The sequence below is a fragment of the Ambystoma mexicanum genome, chromosome 9, assembly GCF_040938575.1.
Source record: "Ambystoma mexicanum isolate Mex_15411 chromosome 9, UKY_AmexF1_1, whole genome shotgun sequence".
NCBI classification, from domain to species: Eukaryota; Metazoa; Chordata; class Amphibia; order Caudata; family Ambystomatidae; genus Ambystoma; species Ambystoma mexicanum.
Window position 1 is genome coordinate 424,440,113 of NC_090931.1, and position 18,019 is coordinate 424,458,131.

The window sequence follows — 18,019 nt, forward strand, 5'->3', positions numbered from 1 at the left end:
AATGCAGGCACATGAGAATGCTATAATTAACCATACAGTGAGGACACTGGTAAGAAAAGTAACTAAGGACAGAAAGAAGGACGACAGCATATCCCCCACTGCATAGCACTGAATCATTGATTGTTTTTAAAAAAAATGTTTATTGTTCACTTAGTTTGATATAAAACTTTAGACACAAAAAAGAATTATATGACAAATTATAATAAAATAGAAAAAAAAGAGATACACATTACAATTTTCATTGATACAATTCATAAAAAACATTCATCCCAAGTTAGGTTAAGGCAACAAAGTTCATCATAATATGTATAAAATTGGAGCATACGTGTGCCATATTAGAATTTCATCAATGCTTACTTCCATATATTAAAAGCTCCAGCCACGATAACAATCAATGACGCTCCAAGTATGGTAGACCAGAATTGGTCACCACAGCAATCTATGATGTTACTAACAAAATCAGTATAGCCACGAGAATAGGAGGTATATATGAATTTACAATTAGTAAAAACGTGGCGACAGGTTTCCATTTCGATATGACAAAGATGACAAAGACGATTTTCCAGGGGAATCTTATGCCAGACACCCACTAGGTCCATAGTGGGGAGCAAGTTCAAGCGCAGATACAGAATAAAACGTTTAATCGATAGGACACCACTTGACCAGATAGGTAGAAGGCAAATGTATATGGAAACCTTGCCTTGGGAAATCTTTATACCTGGTTTTACCGGAGAGCTTATTGACGTTGCTCGCCATATCCCAATATCTAGCTTTCCTTTTGATTTTTTTTCATAATTGGGATTGGTTGTCAACACATCTACAGCTAGGATCAATTCAGCAATAAATGTTGTAGCTGTGTTCTCAAGTTCGGCGATAAAACAATTTTTTTCAGTATGATCTTAAACTCTGCCCATAAGTAGTAAAACGTTGTTTGAGTTTTGGCTATTAGCCAAGAGCTTGGTATATAAAAGGGTTCTTTGGACGTACCAGGAAGTCTTGAGTGAGGTAACTCTGAACTTAAGTTGCAGTGTCTCGACTGGTACAGAGTTTGGCACATTGACGACAAATCTCATGAATTTGCCTTCAAACTGTTCTAACCAAGAAATCTGCTTGTAGTTCAAAACTACCATGCCATAAAGTATAGTAGGAACCATACTTGCATTGTATACCTCCAAAAGACCTTTGATGTTATACCCACCGCATTGCACAATAAAATGATTTATGGCTAACCATTTTCTCCAGGCTTTAGGAGCAATCTTATCTTGGTAATATATGGGGCAATGACTTGTAGTAATCGGAAAAAGAAAGATAGTTATATTCGACCACTCGGTCAAGGGGAACATCATCTATGTGCCATACGTACTTCCCTTGTCAATTCTTTCTTTACATATGTGCAGGATTTTGAAGTATTGATGACAATGGCGTTTTTGTTGGCAAAGTCAGCCAAGGCACTTAAAGAGTGCAGACGGCCGACTGGGGTAAGATCAAACATAATGATGTTGTCAGCATATGAAAGCCACTGTATCTGTACGCCATTTATTCTTGGTGGAAAGTTATTGAGAGAGCAGAAAGCAGTACTCCGGTCTGCAGTAAATAAATTATACAAAATCCGACCTAGCACACAATCTTGTTTGAGGCCACTATTGGTTTGCGTGTATTTAATGCAGAGTCTGGCAGAATTCAGGCGAACTGAGATCGATGTATAAGTGTACAGTTGCTGTATGTAATACAGCAAACCTCTGTCAATGCTGCAAGCAATGAGTTTGTCAAAGAGCAAACATGCGGGTCAAGATCAAAGACCTTACTAAAGGCCACACAGCAGCAATAAAGATGACGCCGATTGAGGTTTTTTGTTTCAGCTGCTACGTATTGTCGGTGTTGGTACTGTCGTTTTGTTCTGAAACCCCTTTGAAAAGGGTTGAATATTGCATTGTTGTCTGCCTATCAGGTAAGTTTGTGCAAAAGAATAGAGGCACATATCTTTTTGCTTGTGTCCATCATGGCCAATAACCGGTAGTTGTGAGGGTTGAGCCTTTGGTCCTTCTTGGAGATAGGGACAAAGATGGATTCACGCCAACTATGAGGAACAATTCCAGTTTTTTCAATATGCATATATAAATAATCAAATATTTGAGCCCAAAGAACAGGGTGGGCCTTTAATACAACGTTGGTTATACCGACAGAGCCCGGGGCATGGGAGCTTTTTAAGTACTTAATGATAACACATAGGAGCTCCTTGTCATTGTCAAAGTTGGCCATGCTATGAGTAACAGCTTAGCTTTTATAAGAGTCACAGGCTATTTCGGGATCGAAATACAGTTTGACAATGTACTCTGTCCATATTTTTTCAGGGACAGGGTTTAGTTCAATCGAAGTAGTGCCCTTCTTATGGTCATTAAATTAGGCCTAGAATTATTTGCTATCGTACAACTTCAACCAGCTAAACAAAAGGAGCCAATATGAATTATTTGTTGAAGATTTATAATGTTTGTACCAATTATTGTTTTCTGTTGCCAAGTTTTTCAGACAAGAGAATTAATAAGCTGCTTTTCTGGCTTTACGATAAGCTTTCCGTTTTTAAGATATGGTTGCGTCATACGGTTGGTTGATTTCTTTTGATATACCGTTAGCGATCTTGCCACCAGCACTTGTTGTCTGTGTGGGGCCGATATAGATTTATAGCATATTTTTCAAATCCCAATTTGCATTAGAGAGGGCTGATACTATACCATTCCTGTCCTGCAAGAAGGCATCGTTAAAGACCTTTATTATTTTTGCTGACCAACTTATACGGTTGCCCCTTGGGTTAGACCCTACGTTAGATACCATATAATTTTGAGTACGAGTTGAAGCAATGCAAGAGTGCCATTTAAGTATGGCGTGTTCATTCAAATTGTTAAAAACAGTAGTGACTTTGCTAAACCTTAGTTTGGTGGCTAGGTCAGTGATAATATAATCACTGTGTGTTTTGGAAATACCATTCAACCATGTGTAAGACGTCCTGATATCAGCAGTGACTTGAAAAGGAAAGAAAACCAGCTCATGGAGGGTAAAAAAGGTAGGCCAGTCGTTTACACTGTTGGCAAGTTGAAAAAAGGAGCAGTGTACGTTTCTTACATTTAAGTCACCTGCTATGATAATGGAGCCAGCATGAGATTATATAAATCATTGTAAAATGATGTCTTCAATGACTGATATGATAGACCTTACGGGGGTTCACACACTTTAATTATAAAATAGGACTATAGCTTCCTTCGTAAAAGTGTAAGGCAGCAGGTAAGACATATAATGATGATCAAGCAGAACGGATGATCTCCAGGGTGTGTATTAGTTTAGTGCCAAAGGCCAGGCCACTCCGTGGTCATCCTCAGACTGAAGGAATTGCAGAGATATGTACAATCTGATATCCGTTTATAAAAATGGTGAGGTGCACCAGGTTTTCTGTAAAATAAAAACTTCACTTGAAGCAATAAGAGCAACCCCCGTGGAGTGCGAAAGGAAAGACTGATAGCCACGTGTATTCCATGACATCCATTGCAATTCTTTCTCAGGAACAGGATATCAGTTTGCACCATTAGTGATTGGGATGGGTTACCAACATTCTCTCACACACTAGTGAACAGTGGCTAAATCATTGCTGGTTTGAAAACCACATAGTGAGTCTCTCTCTATCAAATGGTCCAATGATGGAAGAAAACTCTGCGTTTTTCCACAGGCAAGTGTGGCACGTGCAGAACAAATGATTATCTTTTGTGGCAGGGCGAATAGATAAGCCTAATGGAGTGAAAGCCACATTGGGCCTCATTAGGACCCTGGCGGAGTGGGTTTCCGCCAGCGCTAATCGCGGCGGACCCGTCCGCCATACTACGAGTACCCTTAGCGCCATGGAGGTTTTCTCCGCCTGGTTTTACCGGGCGGAGAAAACCATGGCGCTAAGGGACCTCGTTGTTAATTACGCCGCCGTACTTTACGGCGGCGTAATTAACTCCTTCCCCACTCCCATTATACCCTATGGGGCAAGAATGGGAATGGGGAAGGGTAAAATGGGGATTGGGGATTTACCGCTCCGCCAAGGTCGGCATGGGGTGGTAAATCCGCCAACCCCCATGGCGCTATCGGCGGCTTTCCGCCATGCTCCGCGGTGCATTTAGCACCGCGGATTCCGCCAGGGTCGTAATGAGGGCCATTGTGTGACATGAGCTGGGACACCACAAGTAACAAAGAACATTCTATCAGTGCCCAATTGGAGTAGCTGACAATCCTTGGTGGATCGATGGGCTTAATGTCAGTGGAGCACATAAGGCTGAGTTGTGGTATTTCCTGAAGAATTGCCAGTAATTTTGATCTGTTTACAAAAGGACTGCGAGCATTCGAGATTTCCTTGAATATGTCAGGGTTGGATTTAACTCGTACACATGTTTTCTCTTTTCTTTTAAGTTGATCCTGGGGTTCGTGCCAATAACAATAGATTTTTTGGCACAGCCTACCTTCTGTTTCCGATTATCAAATTTCTCTTCAGTTTTTTTTAAGGTCTTTGGACCAAAGGCCCATTAAGGGCTACTCGCCGTGTAGTGCCATCGGCCGAAAAAGTTGTAACCATTTTCTTCCCAGAAGAAAGATCCTGTACTTTAGATGAAGCAGAAAGAGAATTTAAGGATGCTTGTGTATGTGATTCATTTTGGTGTTGTACATCATCACTAGAAACAGGTACACATTTTACACTTTTAGATGGTTTAGCAACGTGACCAGCGACAGTTGTCTCTGCAGCAAAGACAGAAGAAGGGGAAAAAAATAATTCTTCATAGTCCCAGTGAGTGTCGATTTGCCTAGAATGGATAAAAGGGCAAGGTGCCAAATCTGGGGAAGTCACAGCATCACGAATCATAGTAGAAGGGATCTTGGTAGCTTTAAGTGTCTTATCTTGTGGAGTTCCTTCAACAGAATGCATTAAGGAAATTCCTGCATCGAACTGACCAGAGTCGGGGTAAGTGAGTCTTTAATTCTACGCTGGTCCTTAGCAAGAGTAGCAATCAATGTCGACAAGGCTTCCACTTCGGCCATGATTGTGGTGAGGCATCTGAGGTTCTGCCCTGTCACCATCTTCAGACACCTGGTCGCCCCAAAACACTGTGGTCGTCGTCATCATGACTTGATGTAGTAATGTCGGAAACTGGTGAAAAGGAAGTGAAGGCAGCAAGATCTGGTCCAGCGCTGTGTACCTTTAATGTCACCCAAAGATGCACGCCTGAGTCCCACACACAACTTAAGTAACAGTTTGTTGTTGTTGATAGTGCAGGATTGAGAATGATCAGTAGACTCATCAGTCAGCGTGGAGGAAGCGATCACAGCCGTTTTTTCGGTCTCAGTTGAAAAGAAAGCAGACATTTCAGGTTGAACTAAAACGTTTCTGTTTAGTTGCGTTGTTTAGTCGTGCCTGCATTTCCCAATTACTGCAGAGATGTTAGATGTAATCCCACGCTTTGCACATATAGCAGCGCTGTGTAGTGTGGCCCTCCGACCAGTGTGTGCCTTCCTTCATGTTTCAATATATGCGAACGTGTGTCAGGAATAGTTCTACCTTGGAGCTTGGGCATAGGAAACGATGACACAAGACATAGGACAGTTTGCATGACGCGTACTCTGACGTGTACGTTCGGGGATTATATTGCCGAATTCTGCTCCAATCAAAGCCTGTCGATTTCAGATGGTAGTTGCAGATAGGAATCTTCCAAGACCAATGAAAGCGATCCTGAGTTGATGAGCACCTTAGCATAGGTTCATGCTCAACTTTCAGGAAAAAGTCAATGTAAGTAACACAGCACAACTCAGCTCGACTCCGAGACACTCAGCTGCAAGTCGTGCCAATCATTGAAATAATATGCCCAAGATCACACATGGTGCCAGACATGCACCAAGAATATAAGAACAATTATAAATGCAAATTACACAACAGAGAAGGTTATTGCAATAGCAAGTGGCACCAGATCAGGCACGGCAAACCCTTTCATAAGTACAACAGTGTTAATAATGTCAAAGGTTTACAAGGAGTTCTACCATGAATTGAGGAGAAATGTTTCCTTTTTCAATCGAGCGAAGTGTTTGGAGATGACCTTTGAGCTCTGCAGGGCACCAAGAAGGACAAAATGTGTTGTGAACCTATGAAAAGGGTGGGGCAAGTGAGGGTAAAACAACATGTGTGTGCTTTTTGGTCCCATCTCACAGGCACACCCAGGTATAGTGTAGATGAACACATGTGAGGAGAAGCAGCCATTCAATTAAAAAGAAAAAGAAGACATTTACTAGCAAGTGTTCTAGGAGGTAGCAATATTTTATAGAAAAAGTGTACGAGCAGGGAGAAAGGTCATAACCGTCTAACAAAGGTCTTAGGGGACCCAGCTAGATGCCCATTTGCTGCTGATTTGATAGAAACAAAAAGAAGAAACAATTCTCTTTATGGACTCCCCCATCCTTATGTGCCCAATTACGACAATGTCCTCTTGGCTGACTATTTTACTCTAAAAGACAATGCATCCTAAGGCATGGAACATATATGAACTAAGGGGCCCATGCACTTACCTCAAAGAAGCTAAAAAAGCAATAATGGACTGATGAAAGATCCTTGGACCTAACAAAGTGAAGAACAGAAAACTCAATGTAAGATGTTCTTTCAGAAGTTCAGTGAGATGACGGCCAGGAAATGAACTCCAAGCAGCTGGCAAATGGGACAGGGACACGGAAATGTTCTGGGGTGGAAGAATATGCATTTTTAATCAACTATCAAGAGAAGAAGAAAGAGGAATGACAGTAACAAATGGGCTGGAGGGGCCCCTCAAAAATATATAAATGATGTCTAACCATATCAGCAGATTCTCGTAGTTGCAGGGTCACTCGTTGTGCATGTTAACTAATATTTAATCGGGTAACAGGGCGGGAACAAGAGGGAAGTAAAAATATGACTTTCTGGGGATACTTATGTACAGACACATATTTAAAGAGGGCATAATATGCCACACCTTTGAAGAAAAAGGATACAAATACAATAGATTAGAAGAATACAACATGATTGGAGACATTATTAGTACTTTTGGGGCGCTTTCCATGATACCTCCCATATTAAGAGCACTGAGTTGAGGGGGTAAATAAGATAGGGATGCATAGGTACATCTCATGTGTGGGAGGGTCAATAACAAGTATGTGGTTGAATATTTCCACCACAGGGGGGAGTGAAGAGGAGTAGTCTATCTGTCCCTCTGGTGACAGACAGGTGAATATTGTATTTAGGGCCCATGCCCCACCCTCCTGTCTTAGCATTGTAAAAGTGTCTGTTGGGGCAGCCAGGCTGCCCTTAGTCTAGGCAGTTACATTAGAAAATAAGTACACAGTAAATTGAAGATGACAAGAATAGGTGACACTGCACACATTTATTTAGGAAAAACACAACACATAAAGAAATGCTTACATTGCACACAACATACATAAAACAGGATACACATTTCTGATATAGAATATAGGTTAGCAAATGGCAGCCATTTTTTCCAAAATGGATACCATGGCATATGTTAAAATGAAAATAGGTCTCAAAGCAAAGTGTTGAAAGCACTGACAATACAGAGCTGCAGAGAGCAGAAAGTAGATAGCAGCCACAGTTACTTACAAAAGGCTGGGGCCTGAGCAAGCCAAGGTGCAGTGACTTAGCAGAATAAAATAGTAGAATATATTATTTCCAATGGTGCTGCTTATAAATGAAACTGGCAAAATGTCAGAAAAAGACAAAGAGCCTCATTCTGAGTTTGCCGGTCTGGAACAAGGGGTGGCAGTAAACTCACCGGCACCCTTGTTTTCAGCCTGGCAAACTACGTGTGTGCATGCCTTGGCTGCTGTGCCTGACAGATCTGACCCTGACGGGCGCAGATGTCAGGGTAGGCAACCCCTTCACAGAAGCACTGCTAGCAATGTCGATGTCTGTAAATGTCTGACTTCATCATGGACTTTTCGGACAGTGTCACGTTACCATGCGCTCGCACGCGCCATCATGACATGTCTGTGAGTGTGTCTGTATTTTGTAAACGGGTCCGTGCTTAGCGAACAGTGCAGAACTACATTTTCAGCTCATCTAGGTACTTTGAGGCTCAAAGTGTACCCTTGCATAGCTCGCACACCTATTCTTACTTATTATCCATTAACAATCTAGCACACAGCACATACTTGGAAGAATATTAGCAAAACTGCTATTTATCTTTGAAATGGCATCAGCTATTGCCATCCCTCCTTCCCAAGAGCCACCGCCACCAGCTGGAGGACCACACACAACAAAATAAGTGCAGTACTTAAAAAACAATATAGAGGACCAAGAAGATGAGGTTGAGGAAGTGCCTACCTCTAGCACCCAGAGAGAATCGTGGGTGTGACAGTACTTTACCACTGTTGGAAATGTACCAAAGGCTAAAGCTACCAAAGTGATATGCACTGAGTGCAACAATGTACTCAGTCACAGACTACCTCAACAGTACTCCTACCGGACCACCTCCATGTGCCACCACACCAAATCCAACCACCGCAGTGCTCTCAGAAAGGTTGATCATTTCTTAGGAAGTAGTATGCTGTCTTCCTCCACTTCATCTTCCTCAATCAATACTGTAACCACACAGCCTACTTCTGTGCAGCACAAAATCGCACCAGCTACCTTGCAAGCTATAAAAGAGGCTGCTGATCCATATCTCTCGAAGACAACAGTACTTTGTATATATTGCAACACACCACTCTGCATGGGGGAGCAAATTTGAACTACTTTTGAATCTGTAATTAAGGAGTATGATAAACATTGCCCCCTACCTTAACAGTGACACAAGCGCAACATCTTTCCCTGTCCACCTGCAAAAGAATCTCTACTAACTCTTAACTCTATTGAACCTGTGGTCTGGTCATATAATTTTATGATACCCTGCATGTTTAAAACCACAACCTCGTCCACTAAGATTCTGGCACCTAAAGTATGGTTGCGCTTGGAGATAGCCTCCAGATGTAACTCTGTTCTACCCACGTCTCTCTCATTATGTTCTCAACTGTTTCAGGATACTGCAGATAAATGTGCTCCACTGAAGCTGGTTCAACTGCGTAGACTGCCTTCCCAGCCCTGATTATCTGACCAACTCAGAACAGCTAGATAGAAGGTTAGACAGACTGAACGCAAGTGGCGTAAAACTTATGATCCTCTTCTCAGAGAACATATAAATCTTGCCTTACTACCTACTTGGCAGACATTAAAGTTGCTAAAGCACTTTATTTCTCTTGCAAGATTGAAATAGCTCTGTGTCAACCTAAAACGCTGTTCTCCATCGTTAAATCACTGTCATCCTCTGATTGTCTTATATTAATGGTTAAACTGACACAAGAATTATTTCTTTATCACTAAAATTAATGATATCCGGACGAATATTGCTGAATCTGTAGTTATATCCTCTGGCAAAATGAAGCCTACTCCTAGTGATATACACCCAGAAAGCACTACTAAAAGGTCCACCATTCAGTTGTTTACAGAAAAAGGAGTGTTAGCAGCCATTCAAAGGATTAATTCCTCCTCGCCCTCCGATGCTATCCCAGCAGATATTATGAAAAAAATCACACCAGAGCTCATAGAAGCACTGACAGCAGCTGTGAATGATTCATGTCAATCTGGATTTCTTCCACCAGAGTTGAAATCTGCTGGGGTTGTCCCGCTTCTTAAGAAGCCATCACTTGATCTGACTGTTTTAGCCAAATTTTGCCCCATCACTTTGCTGCCTTTTCTGAATAAATTACTTGAATCTCTGGTCTCCCCCCTACTTTCATCCTTTCTGGAAACCTCCAAGGTCTTTGATTCTGAAGAGGTCGGTTTTAGACCTGCAGAGGCACTGAGAGTAGGCTAGTCTCTGTCCAGCATGACATGTCCAGGTTGGTGGACTCAGGTGGGGTGGGGGCCCTCATTTTATTAGACCTGTCAGCGGCATTCAACATGGTGGACCACCCCGTCCTGCTGTCTCATCTTGCCCAGATAGGAATATCTGGTCAGGTACTAGCCTGGTTCACCTAATTCCTGGCAGATCGCACACAGACTCTTTCTATGCCACCTTTCCTATCTACTCCCTGCCACCTCACTTGCAGTGTCCCACAGGGCTCATCTTTGTCTCAGATCTTATTCAACCTCTACATCTGGGCCCTGGTGTGCCTCATCCGCTCCCACGGCCTCAAGTCCTACTCATACGCCGACATCACCCAAATCCTGATACGTTTGGATCGGGATCGGGTTGAGGTGTCGTCGTGCCTACGGGATTGCCTGGCTGCCGTTGGTGAGTGGATGGACCACAATTGGATAAAATTGAACGGATACAATACGGAAGTCCTGGTGGTTGGGCGCCCTCCTGATCCTTCACATTGGGTTGCTTCTTTCTGGCCTTCCACTCTTGGTCCCCTTCATATCCCAGTTAGTAAAGTGAAAAATCTAGGGGTAATTCTCTCAGCTTCCTTGTCTATGGCTAACCAAGTTGCAGCAGCCTGCCAAGCAGGCCATTACCAACTTAAAGTTTTGAAGAAGGTGCTCCCGTTTATCCCTAAGCTTCTTCACCCTCCGGTAGTTGCTGCCCTGGTCTTATCTCGTTTAGACTATTGCAATTCGCTGTATCTGGCCCAGCCCAAGTGTGTCACACAGCGATTACAACGTCTACTAAACTTGGCAGCCTGGATGGCAACAGGTACCCCCTATGGAGCTCATATGTCTCTGGTTCTACGATCATTGCACTGGCTACCTGTGAGCCAGCGCATTAGGTTCAAAACTCTGTGCATAGTCCAGTGGGTTTTCCATCTCCAGGGAGCTGAATTTCTTCAATCTAAATTCTTTTGCTATTAACCTAAGCGCCTGTAGCGATCCTCCTCTGCGGATCTACGTGTACCAAGGTTTTGACGCACAAGGGTGGGCAGCCATGCCTTTTCCATTGTGGCTGACAATTTATGGAATGAGCTGCCACCCTCAATCACAAAATTATCGAATAACCTGGCTTTTTGAAACATGCTTAAAACAGAGCTCTTCTAGGTGTTTGTATCCTTCTCTTTGGCACTTTGTTTGAATACTGCCTATCTCACCATCGCCAAGATACCCTTGGGTGGCTATGTGCTCAAGAAATATACCTAACATAACCTGCGCCTCCATATTTGTGGTTGGTGTCTTTTCCCTCATTTCCCTGCCCACTTTACTTTTTGACCTCTCCTGCAAATAAAACACCAAAAAGGTTCCTTTAGGCACCACCTTTCACAGTTACAAAATAGAACCAAAAAAAAATAATCTTATAGACTCCATCTACTTTCCGTTTCTCAGTAAAGTAGTTAGTCTCAATAAGATTCTCCAACATTCCCATAAGCATTTTGTGTTATGCTAATGGGAATAATGGACAATGGAATACTAGAGAAAACTAAAAAAGGACAGAAACAATGTTCTGTCTCAAATACTTTTCTCTAGCATACTATAAGGACAATCATTAATGGACCTTTATAACTATCTGCGGTCTCCACAGTCCACTTTCCAGGGCATGGATCATTAAAAGACCCAGATGGCACATGACCACCATCGCAAAGAGCGGCCCTTCTGCCTTTTTAAATTTTATATTTGTAACACTCCCTCAATGCCTGCTTTCAAACTGTCACACATCCATCCACCAATCACTTCCAAAAAGTGTACATATAACCCTATGACCATATTAAGCTTCCACACACCAACTGCCACTTATCAATGTTTTACAAATCTTTTGCATCTGCATGTACGTAACTTATACAAAAAAAGTGTACACAGTGATCCTATAAATGCACATATGTATTGTGCAGTGAGAGAAGTGCATACATAGAAGGGGCAGTATGGATGGGAAAATGCTCATGAGAACCCAGGAAGAAAATGCCAACAGATGCCAAGGTGGGATGCCACTGGCTAACTACTGGAGCAGAGGAGTTCCAAGGGTGGGATGCATCTTAACCGTAACATCACTTTAACAAAGATTTTTCTATCAATGCAATAGATTTTTATAAGTGAAAATGTTTCCTGGTGTTACATCACTGTATATAAGTTATTAAAAATTCTTATTTTCATATACATGAAAGAACTATAAACCTCCTTTAAGAAACATATTTTTGCAACACATACTTCTTTCTGTTTGTCGTTATCAGCAGTGCATGCTTGGGATGCAAATCATCGTTCAATTGCTTACGGCATAAGGCTCACCATAACCCCAGCCCAACCAAACCACCCCTACTATTCACTGCACCTACCCTGCATCCTAGCTCAGTGTCCACTATACCCTAATAATGTAACCAAAGGCCAGTGCTCATGGCTTGCAGCCATGGCTTATCTCCAAATCTATGGTGCATGGGCTTCGGCCAGGCCGACTTCCCCAATAAGCAAATCAGAGTACATATTTGTATTTGCCAACGGCCAGGCCCACAACACAGACACCAAATGTATATCATTAGTTGTTCTACTTACATTCTTACACTTTGGAAAAATAAAACACAAGACGTATTTCCAAAAACATGCTTTTAGGTCTTTGCTAATGCGTGTCGTGCAAGTTTGTTGTAATCTAGTCCACCACTGCAGGCTGTTACCGCAAGCAGAAGATTTGTTCCCATTCAAACCTACCGCTTTGCCCATGATGCATGCCCCAATAAGCAAATTACAGTACACCTTTCTACAGGCTGACGACTAGGCCCACTGCCCAGACACCATTGTTATATCACTGTTTTGTGTACATTTTCACACTTAAAAAAAAATAAAATACAGGACATATTTACAAAACAATGCTTTGGTGTTCTTGCTGACCCTCAGCGGCCATGACCCAGACAATCTGGCCACTGCCCTTTGTCACAGGCTATACCTCAGTCACCAAAGGTGTATCACTTTTATTGTACCTACATTATGACACTTTAAAAAAAAACACTGACACATTTCCAAAGCCGTGCTTTCAGATCCTTGCCGATGTTCCTTGGAGAAGTTTGCTGCAAATCCACCTGAGTTTTGTTTTTTTGAATAGTGTCAACATGTATGTACATAAAACAGTACTATATCTTAGCCCTCACTTGACAAAATCCATTAAGACTTTGCACAAACATTTAAGGCTGGTTCTAAAATCTTTCTGAAAACCTTTCTCCACATTCGTCAGATGGCAACAAATTTATAAGCCATCTAAAAATGTTGAGATTCCCCTCTAATGTGTCCCCCTCTTGACCAAATCCCACCAAACTTTGCAAAAATATTCATATCTAGGTCTAAAATCATTTTACAAACCTTTGTCCAGATTCGTCAAATGGCACCACATTTATAAGCCTTTAAAATATTATGGGACCCCCCTCTAATTTAGTTCCCTCTTGGCAAAACAGCACCACACTTTGCAGAACCCATTCAGAGACAGGTCTAGAATGAAATTCCAAAATTTCATGCAGTTTCATTCAGTGGCAGAAAAGTTACAAGCCATCCAAAAACTGCTTTTCAACAATCCTGTAGTGCAGAAATAGGCATAGATGCCCCCGAACATCCCAGGTGTTCACGAACATCACAGGACTGCTCCAGACATCAGGACTGTACGCGGACGTCAGAGTTGAAAAAGCACCAATTTTTTGGGCTTTAAAACACCATTCCCCATCCCATCCTCATCACCCCTCACCTCCGCAGAGATTGTTTAATTAGTTTGAAAAGTGCAATGTTGTGTTTTTTAATATGCTTTTACTGCAATGTTTACGGGCTGCGGGAGCTGTGCGTGAATCCAACATAGTGGGCATTTCCCAAAATCTGCCACACCTCACATTTTTTATTGACCAATGAACAGGCACGTCGGATGTTCGCGGACATCATGTCACCCTCTAGGCCAATCGTATACCCATCCTCGGATCGAACAGGAAAGTGGGTCAGGGACTGAATCCAGATATCTCTAGTTTTTTTACCTACTTTTTGGGCTTATAAAAAAAAAAAACTACTGCACAGATTTACACCAAATTTACAAAAGCACGCTTTCAGGTCCAACCCGCCACTCCTGCCTCAAATTTGGTGAAAATCCATCCAGCGGTTTGGGCTGCAGGCGTGAGCAAATACATTTTTTTCCATTGCATCTATGGGGAAAACCACACATTTTGAGACCCCACTATAACCTTTCCCCCTGCACGAAACCTCACCAAACTTCACAAAATTATTTCAACTGGCCATATACTTTTTATGAGAATAACACCCAGGACATCAAAGATGGCATCACAAATGTCATTGATGACAATATTGATAACATCTCATGTCTGACTCACTGTTTTTTCTTTAGTGATATATCTTAGACAGTAATAGTTAGGAACAAAAAAATCAAAAAGTCGTATATTTATAGACTTATACTTTAAATATGTTCTTACAATAATTCACTTAGGGTCCACTCACAGCATATAAAACATATACATAGGAAAAATACACAATCAGTAAGGTTATCAACACTTTCTTATTGTTTTGCTGTTTTTTTATTACTGTACTTTCTCTGGATGTGCTCATATTTGTATTTGCATTAGTTTCTTTAGGGTGCAGTCACATAATGTGATATTTGTACATATGGAAGTAGTAGGTTTGAAGCAGAGCAACCCTTTCTGTGCATAAAGATAATCAGTTAGGTTGTGAACACGTTTTGCTTCTACTGCTGCTTTTTTCCATACTTCACTTTCTCTATACATACTCATATTTGTATGTGTTGTTGTGTCTTTGTGTTTTGTATGTAATAATGAAATTATGTAGTAAGTGGTTTTTATTAGCTACTTATTATATGTTGCACAGTACACAAAACTCTAATAAGAAAGCATTTATCATTTCACTATTCAACATGGTAAGATTATGAACATTGAACATCTATCATGTATGCTGCACACAATGCTTATATTTATACTTGAGTAGTTTAGTATACTGTAAAGAACTTCATAATAGAATGCTATTTGGAGCAATGCTTTTCCTAATGCACTACATAGCTCAAGATATCTATTCCAATAATCCTTGACACTTTTTCTGTCAACATTATAATAAGAATCGCTTGTACAGAGTTTTCATGAAAAGTAAATGCACATGTGATGTGATGTCATCAATGACATTTGTGATGTCATCTTTGATGTCCTGGGTGTTAGTCTTAGCAGTGCACAGTGGTGGCGCGAGTTATGGTTGCTTAGCTTACCATAACTGGTGAATTTCAGAGGGTTTTTGGTTTTACTTGGAACCATAACGTCCCTTTAACAGAGTTTTTTTACTGAATTTCATAGGTTTTTAGCAGCGCAACTTAACCATAATGTCCCTTTAACAAAGTTTTTTTTACTGAATATGCATTTTCATAGTGTGAATTTTATAGATGTTTACTAGGATTCCCTTACTTTATATACATGTAACAAAGAACATACTGAACCCCCTGCTAATGATGTTGATGCCCGCGGACTGTGCGTATGTCCGTGAACGGCCGCGGACAACAGCAGCACTACCCAAACACTCAGGGGGTATCTTAAATTGTTCTAGCATGCCATATAAACACTACACAAGTTCTAAAAGCAACACATAAACACATTATATGTAATAATAAATAAGAAGTGGAACCTTTATATCTAAAACATCAACCATCCATTTAAATACCACATGTACTAAAATGGAATATACCAAAACAAAGAAGGTATTCTTCCAACATAATTACCTCACAGAAACTGCACAGCTAGGAGCAACAGCAGACCTACACAACAGTAAGAAAGCAACTTACCAGAAACTACTAAGTAAACTTTATTTTTCTTATATATTTCTAAACATTTTGTATTAGGTACACTAAAATACATTTTTGTTTTTTACACAGAAATGTCCAGTACTTTGGTATGGCTTGAGGAAAACTTCCCACGTGAGGAAATGTCTGAAGACAGTAATACTAATGGTAGGCACTTCTCTTTATAAGCAAATTAATAATCATTACTTTATGTGCACTTAACATATATATATTTTTTTTAATAAACCATACAAACATTGAAAATAATACACCAAAAGACACATTGGACAATACTCTGCAGCGCATGGAACAAAAAAAGGGCATGCTCATGGAAAATTTCAATCTTTTAAAACATTTTGTGGAGGACCACATAAAAGAAAAAAAAAATACCATTATCCCACATGTACCTGTTCACCCTCTCCTTGTCCCAGTCAACTATCCCCAAACCCGCAACACCAAGAAAAACATTATGATGAGACTTCCATCCCTTCATCCCCTCCCATCCATCCTCTCCAAACCCCTAATTCCTCTATATTTGTTTCAGCTTCTGCTTCACCCTCTCTTTCATAAATTGTCTATCTGTATATTATAAAAAAAAATATTATGTGTCTTTTAATTCAATCCTTTGTGTCTTATTTTTTTTTTAAAGTCAGCTGGGGTGTCCGCGGGCAGAGCGCCTGTCTGGAATGTTCGTAAACAGCCAAAATGGGGGGGGATTCTAAAGACACTATACCTGTACATACCGTTCACAAGCAAGATGGAACTGTTCTTAGAATGCACTTGGTGTCCGTTATGTCCATAAGTGAACAAAATGGATATGTCCTAAGGACACTATACCTGACCGTACCATCTGCAGGCAAGTCGAAACTGTCCTAAGAACACGCGCGGTGTCCGGGATGTCCATAATTAAACAAAATGGAGGTGTCCTAAGGACACTATACCTGTCCATACAGTCTGTAGAACATCTACGCACATGCGCACCACACCCATAAGTCCTGCGAACATCGCGCCTGTCCGTAACTGTCCGTCTCACTTATGTCACACTTTTAATTTGTTGAGGACCCGAACACTCTCCCTAGAACACCCGTGCGCATGCGCATGACCATTCCCATGCATTTAGTGTCCTGCGGACACCTGTTCCATTCGCGGACATGTTCCCGACGTCATCATGTGACCGCACCCACGCTGGGCATGTGTCCTGATTTGCGGACACTGTCCGGTTCCCCAACATTTTAAAAGAACTTTTTCAGACAATCCAAATTATTTTACAGTAAAAATTCACCATTGCACATGTCTCAGACAATGACCCTGGCTTTCCACATACTTTTTGGAACTTTTTGAACCTTTTTGGGTGTGTTTGATCTGTCTGCAAAGCACACCCCTCCACCCCTATAAAAGGCCACACCCCAGAGCTGATCTTCATTGTGCTTCTGCCTATTGCAGATTGACTTTTACTGCCTTTGCTGCTCTTGCTGAGATTATCTCATCAACCCTGATGGCATCCATGACTACTGTTGCTACATCTGCCTTAGCACCACCCCCAAACACTCCACCACCACCACCTCCCCAAGAACCTGCAGAGGGGAACAGGCGTGAGGATGTAGAGGACGAGGATGAAGAAGATGAAGAGGATGAGGTAGAGGAATGCCCTACTACCAGCACTCGCCGGGAGTCTTGGGTGTGGCGGTTGTTTACCATTCATGGTAACGTACCAAAAGCACGTGCGAACAAGGTCACCTGCAACCAGTGCAAAATGGTGCTGAGTCGTGGGAGACATGGTTCGTACAGCTTTGGTACGACATCCATGAAGCGACACCTGAAGTCGTTCCACGGTGGGGCTGTTCACAAGGTTGTACCATGTGATGAACGTAGTAGGTTGAGTTCCTCTACCACATGCTCCGTTTCTGCTCCTTTCACCACATGAGACACTCCTGTGGGAGAGCGCATCCCTCCAGCTGCCTCACAGGCCATTCACAATGCTTTTGACCCTTACCTTTCGAAGGGTCACAATATTGTGTATGTACTGCGATGCAGTACTCTGCAGGGGGGAGAGTCTTCGAAGTGCTTTCGAGACTGCGGTCACAGAGTACCAGAAGACCTGCTACCTACCTAAGTAAGGCCCACCCTACATCTTCCTCTCTCCACCTGCCCTTTCTTATCCCTGTGGTTGGTGTCCCTTCATTACCCTCCTTTGCCCTCCTCTCCTAGTGTGTCATGTGTAGAAAAAACGAAAAGAACAAAAATAAAAAAAGCCC